Raw genomic sequence first — 6,948 nt, 5'->3', positions numbered from 1 at the left:
TGCAAGTTCAAGGAGCCTGAAGGACGGTCTAAGGAACGCATGTCTTGCAGAATTATAAATTGCCTCGCAACATGTGGTATTCCCTCTAATAAGTGTTTTGCCTGTGTTCTCTTTCTTTCCTCTTTGACTAATAGACCCCTAATAGACCTGCCCCACACTATTTTACTTCAAAGGTGCTCAGACATGTCTACATGTTAGCAATAAGCCCCCCTTAGTTTCCAGCTGCCACGTGCCCTCATACACCCTCACTGGGTGATTTCAGCAGCTCCACGGTTTTCCATAGTGTGTACCTTGCTAGCTCCAGTACTAGTGTTTCCAGTTCTGTCGCATCTCTTTAGCTCCCATTTTTGTCTCTTATTTGATTTCTCCAGATGTTGTTGCCTTCTCCCAAGAAAATACTCTTCTTGTATGTTCCTCCTTGCTTACTGTCTTGACTATCAAGGAGTTGCCCTTTGACAACTTCATCCCTTCACCCCTGACATTGTGCCTTATTGCCAGTTTCAACGCCCTCTCTATCAATATCGGGTCCCACATGAGAAATCTTAGGGACCTTTCCTGCCTACCAATCTCTGTTGGGATGTCCTCAAAAGGAAGAAGGAATGGGATCATGATCCCTCTTTCACAGGCAGTTCCTTGCTCTTTGGCAAAGTTTCCCTGCTTATTCCCAGTAAATCTTGAGTTGCTCTGTATACCAAGGAATGGGGCAGTCAGCAAACTGTCAATACCAAAAGTTTGTTCCTTTGAGCTGACTGATTTACCTACCAATGTTCTTTTACATGCAATTAATTAAAATGTTTTCACTCTGTGCTTGGAAACTATATACTATATGTATCCACTATATAGTCTGTAAGTGGCCATGACTTCTATTTAAAAAAAAAATTGGGTATTGTTTGGCATTTGATTTCTCTTTCTTTCTTTTTTCTTTTTTTTTTTAAGATTTTTATTGGGGAATTGGGGGAAGGGGAACAGACAAGTTGCTGTCATCTTGTTCTTCAGTCTAGTTGTGGAGGACGTTACTTCACTGGCCCAAGTTGGCACTATCATTGCGCTCTTCCCGGGTGAGGCAGATCAGTCGCTGGCTTCTGGACGGCCACTCACTGCGGCTGCTGGCCGCTCACGCTGGCTGCTGGCTACACATGGTAGCCCATGGCAACCCACTGCCACAGGGGCTGCAGCCTACACCATCGCCGGCGACTCACGGCAGCCCAGCTCCAGGTTGAGCTGTTGTTCAGCATCTTAGCTGTAGAGGGCAGTGTCACTGGCCCTCATATGTGAGATCCGAACCGGGGCCCTCTGGCATCCCAAGGCAGCTCTTAACCAATTCGCCACTCGGCCAGCCTTCTTTCTTTCTTAATTAAAGTTTATTGGGGTGACAATTGTTAGTAAAGTTACATAGGTTTCAGATGCACAATTCTGCAATACATCATCTATGTATTATGTTGTGTGCTCACCACCCAGAGTCAAGTTCTCCTTCCATAGCCATAATTTGATCCCTTTTACCCTCATCGACCACCCCCCTTATGAATTTGACTTCAAAGGCAAAGGAAATAAAAGCAAAAATAAATGAATGGGACTATATCAAACTAAAAAGCTTCTGCACAGCAAAAGAAGCCATCGACAAAATACAGAGGCAACCAACCAAATACAAGAAGATTTTTGTAAACAATGCCTCTGATAAAAGACTAATATCCAAAATATGTAAGGAACTCATACAACTCAACAATGAAAAGGCATTTGATTTTTTAATTTAATTAAAATAAATATTCTAAAATAAGATATAGGATTTTATCTAAAATTAAAAAAAAATTAAGCAGAAGCTGTCAACTACACCTTGTCTTTAAAAGCAACCTCTAGACTGCTAAAGTAGAAATAGTTACATTGTGAGCCCCTCAATGTTCTGTAACTGTGTGGAAACATTGTACCTGACATCAATACCCATGCTACATGACAATTCAAACAGCAAAATATGTGAACTATTTATATGTGAACTTATATAATAAGTGACTATTATATTTTACATTTCACATTTCTATACACCGAGGAAATGGAAAAAATGTGATTAATCACAAGGATGCATTTTATCTAATATCTTTAGGAGAGAATTTAGGACATTTTCCCTGAACCACCATTAAGTGGCATTAGTGGTGCTGGCCCTACCAGTTACATTCACATTAGGTCACTTCCCATATGTGTAGCAATACAATGGAACTGTAAGACAAAGAAAGAACAGAAATCCCTGCAGCCTTTGCTCCTAGAGTTTGTAGAGGCAGTGACAAAGTGGAATTCTCTAAAGCTGTCACTGCTGAAACATCAGAGCTTAGTTCTCTTTAGTAAAGATCAAGTGAGGAAGGTTAATCTTGTTTTCTAGGTACTCAGCTCTCTTTTTTCTAGGCATCTTTTCTTCCCATTTTTGCCTGAGAGTCTCTTAAAGAGAAAATCATATTTCAAAGTGACTCTTTACTGATACAAACCCAAAGTCCTGAATACATCAGTGTCACAGTAATTGTGTTCAGAAGTGAAGATAGGCTGCACACTAGAAAGCAGACACTGAATGCCTTTCCCCCAAGTGGCATTAATACTCATAAGGCACACAGTCTTAGTGACACATTCACTGATATTTTATCTACAGGAACTATCACAAGACAGCCGTGGTAAATGGGAATATGAAGAGATATTTCAAGAATAAACATAGGAAAGAGTCTCTTCTTAAACACTTCTGGGCATTAGAGATGTTCCATGAAAATGTAGATTCAACTCATGGGTTTTTTTTTAAGTTAAATATTATATCAATGGGATAAGCATTTCATTACTGACTGGTGGATTTTTAGATCAGAGCCTGCTTCCCTGGCTGCCATGTACATGCCACGGGACTTGTTCAAGGTCAACAAGCCAACCTGGAACTCACATTTCATTGGGTACATTTCTCCTCCAAGTTGTGTGTCTCTCTACACAATGAAGATAAAGGGCATTTTCAATGATATTATAAGATAAACGCCATTGTTACCTTAAAGTTGGTTGATAAAATAAAATAAGCAATCAATTTAAGGGAGTATTAAGACCTATTTTATCAAAGATAGGAGGCTTTGGATTAAATGTGCCTGACCTTGAATCAGAGCTCTGTATGTCACTGGTTCTGAGAATTTAAGGGTGTTATTTGTTTCTTCTCTTTAGAAACTAGAGGGAAAACACTAAACTTTGAGGTCAGTTGAAATGACCGCTGCTGTGAACTTAATGTTTGTATCCTCTCAAAAGTCAGGTGTTGAAATCCTAAACCCCAATGTGATGGTATTAGGAGGTGGGGCTTTAGGGGGGTGATTAGGACATGCAGGTGGAACCCTTATGAATGGGATTAGTGACCTTATAAAAGAGACGCCAGAGAGTTTCCTAGCCCCCTTTCATCATGTGAGGACATAGTAAGAAGCCATGTAGGAACCAGGAAGCAATCCCTCACCAGACACTGAATGTTCTATGCCTTGATCTGGAATTCCCAGACTCCAGAACTGTGAAAAGTAAATACCTGTTATTTATTAACTGCTTAGCTAATGGCATTTTGTTATAGTAGGCCAAGGTGGAGATAACCACCTATAACATTTTTTCACACTGGAGCCATGGTGCTTTTGAAAGATGAAAATGAGATTGGTATCTGCTTTTTAGAATATAACTGTCAGTTCGCATTACTCTTACAAAAAGATCTAACCCTTTCTGATCCCCAGAGCCCTATGACCTGATCTGGTACCTTCCAAACTCCTTACCCCTCACCCTCCCTCTCAGTGACCATATGCTGGACTTCTTACCTCATTCCTATTATTCACCAGCTGCACAAGACTCACACCTGCTTTGGGCTGGTTGTGGAGCACTTTGTACATGGCCAGTGCATGCCTGAAACCTTCTTATGTTTCACTTGGTGGGTTCTCCTTCCTGGTCACCACAGCTAAGCCAAGCCTGGGCAGCTCCAGGGCAACACTGCCTGCCACTGTGTAGTTTCAAATTCATTTTCAAGTATATGATTAACACAAAGATTATTAGCAGTCCCTCTCCACTAAAATGTAAGCTGCATGATAGCAGGCATTTATAAAAATCAGTTGGCAAATACTCAGTAATTAGCAGTACCTGGGGCAAGTTGGGTCCTCCATAAAGGTATCCTCCTTCTCACATCATTGAATAAATATCTACTTTGAACAAAATGCTGTGTTCGTTCAAGGAACTAAAAATCTCTACCATAAAATCCTTGTCTTGAGGAATTTGCAGTATGAGGGAGTCAACAACAGCAACGAAACTATAAAATTTTAAATGACAAATTAAATTTCAAAATACGGTTTTGACACATGCCTTGTAAGCAAAGTAAATGGACAGACCATAATGTTATAGGAGGACAAAATTTCAGGCTGAGGTAATCAGGAAAAAGATTTGAATTAAGTTTTAAACCTAAGTGTTGCTATTCTTGAAATGATAACAGAATGAGTGAGAAATTTTAGAGACCAAAAAAAAGTAAGATGTCCTTACTTTAAATAGTGATATATTTAAACATAGATTATATTCCACTGGAATACATGTATAGGAATATACATGTAATATGAAATACAATAAAAATATAGTTTTAAGAACTAACTCATAGTTTTATGATTTCTTACCGAATTAACCTGGAAAATAGATCCATTTATTCCTCCAAAGATATAGAAACTCAGACACTAAACACTGTTGATCAGTGATTATGTATAATGCTAATGTGCTCTTATAAATTTTTCAACATAAACTTATTTAATCACACCATATCAAATAAAACATTGTTTTACTCTGCATAAATCATTATGTATTTTGTAAAACAACATAACTGTTGTATAAAATAGTTCATAAAAGTATTCCAAAGATTGTCAAATAATGTATAAGCTTAGTTATTACTAAAATAAGTAATAGACCACAATGTGTTTGCTTGAAAAAGTCAAATCTATTAAAGTTCAGAATGATTACACAGAAATTCAGAAATCTGGGGCTTGGTATCTTAGCTTTAAATTCCAACTCTGCCATTTGCCAACTGGGTGACATTGAACAGTAATTAACCATTTTTGTGACTCAGCTGTTGCATCTGTAAATTAGGAATGATTGTTATAAAACTAAATCGTATGCTATTATGAATTAGTATTAGTAAAACACTTAATATAGTGCCTGGCAAATAGTAAGAGCTTTCTATGAGTTAGATAAAAATCAAATAAAAACATTCAACTTCAAGATATCTAGAAATCACCCAAGTGGTACATTTATATCTTACTGATTCTGTTTTAGCCCTAACTCTAGATGAGGTGATGTGATTGTGATCAGAACAGTGTTTACACTGGGTTGACCAAAAATTCTGAATGGAGTGTAGAGAGTGATAGATCAGTATTTGGGATCCATGAACTGACCAGTGAGAGACTGAGGGTCAGGATAAGAGGCAGAGTGGTACCATTTGAAACCAGAGAAAGGGAAAGAGTGTAAGAAGTTCACAGGGTAGTTTTAGGGACTGTAAGTGGGTGGCTCCCACTGATCACTCCTCTGAGCCTGGGGGAATAGAGCAGGTAGAGCCCTATCCTAGCTCCATCACCAATTATGTGATGAGATCCCAGAAACTGCTTTGATCAGACGTAATCAGGCAGCCCAGACTTCACAACCAAGCGTTCTGTAGCCTGTGAATCAGACACCACCAGCACTAAGGTTTTCCTGGAATGGACCCATTGTGTGAGGGAAAATTTGAGAAGAATTCCCCAGTTTCTTGGATTAAGGGATTGGCCCCTGTCTGCTCCCCATCAATGATGATACCTCAACTCCAGGGAACTTGTCAAGCAATAACTATTTCACTTGTGCCAGAACTTTGTCAGAGCAATGAATTTTTGTGCAATGTATGTTTGAGAATACTTGGAAATAAAATAGGAGTGCTGATGAAAAGAATATCTGGAATACAGTATATAAATGCTTACATGCTGGAAGACACACTGGCAAGTAAATTGTGCAATCAGTTTAATAAATGTTTGCTAAGTTCTTATATAAATAATTTGATTTTCTGGGGGTCACAGAGAGTTTTCATGAGAATGTACAATGGGATAAAAATGGATCCATAGAAATAAAAAATAAAATTAATTAAAATCATTATCCATGAAAATAACTTAGCTGACTTAGCAAGTCAGAAGTATAACCTGCAAACAAATGCCTTACTTCTTTGTAAGGCTTTTAATCTCCAGTAATGCTGGCCTAAAGCCCTGAATCAAAATTTGGTTAAAAAGTAACACAGATTACTTTTTTGTTTGCTTAAAAAATACTTTTGAATTGAGTGTCACAAACTATTTTGAAAAAAAATAAAATTGTTTTCAAAATTGACATAATTTTTATTCTGAAGTTAAGACTTTTTATCAAACAGTTCACATTGCTATTTTAGATGTTCGCTTTTTAAAATGAGTTTGTTCTTTGTATGTGCAATAAAGTAATATAATACCAAATCAAATTAAGTTACTGATGTGTTTCCTCTTTAGTTTTAAATTATAAAATTCTTGACATTTATTACAATTCTGTTCTTCAGTGTCATCACATAGTACCCAGTAGATGAAGAGCTGAACGTAGTGAGGGTGTATCAGGGCAGAGTTTGGGCTGAGTCCAGGAAGAATTCGAGCCCAGAGCAAAACCCCTGCCTCCCAAGGTTGACAGAGGGAAACAATTAAGCCTCTTATGTCCTCGCAATGATTTCTGACACCAGCTACCTAGATTTGGGCCACACTTCATAGGTTAAGGACACAGTCCTCTACAAAACTACTCTCATTTCAGACACCAGCCTTAAGTTTGGGGTCCCCCAGGCTATTTTTACTTCTGACAAGAAGGCTACAAATTTGGGGTTCCTACTACCTTTTTACACTTAATTATTCAGTAGAATGACTCATAGAATTTAGGAAAGTTCTATACATACCATTACAGTTTTATCATAGC

Source organism: Hipposideros armiger, unplaced genomic scaffold (genome assembly GCF_001890085.2).
Source record: "Hipposideros armiger isolate ML-2016 unplaced genomic scaffold, ASM189008v1 scaffold_165, whole genome shotgun sequence".
NCBI lineage: Eukaryota > Metazoa > Chordata > Mammalia > Chiroptera > Hipposideridae > Hipposideros > Hipposideros armiger.
This window is presented reverse-complemented; position numbering follows the sequence as displayed.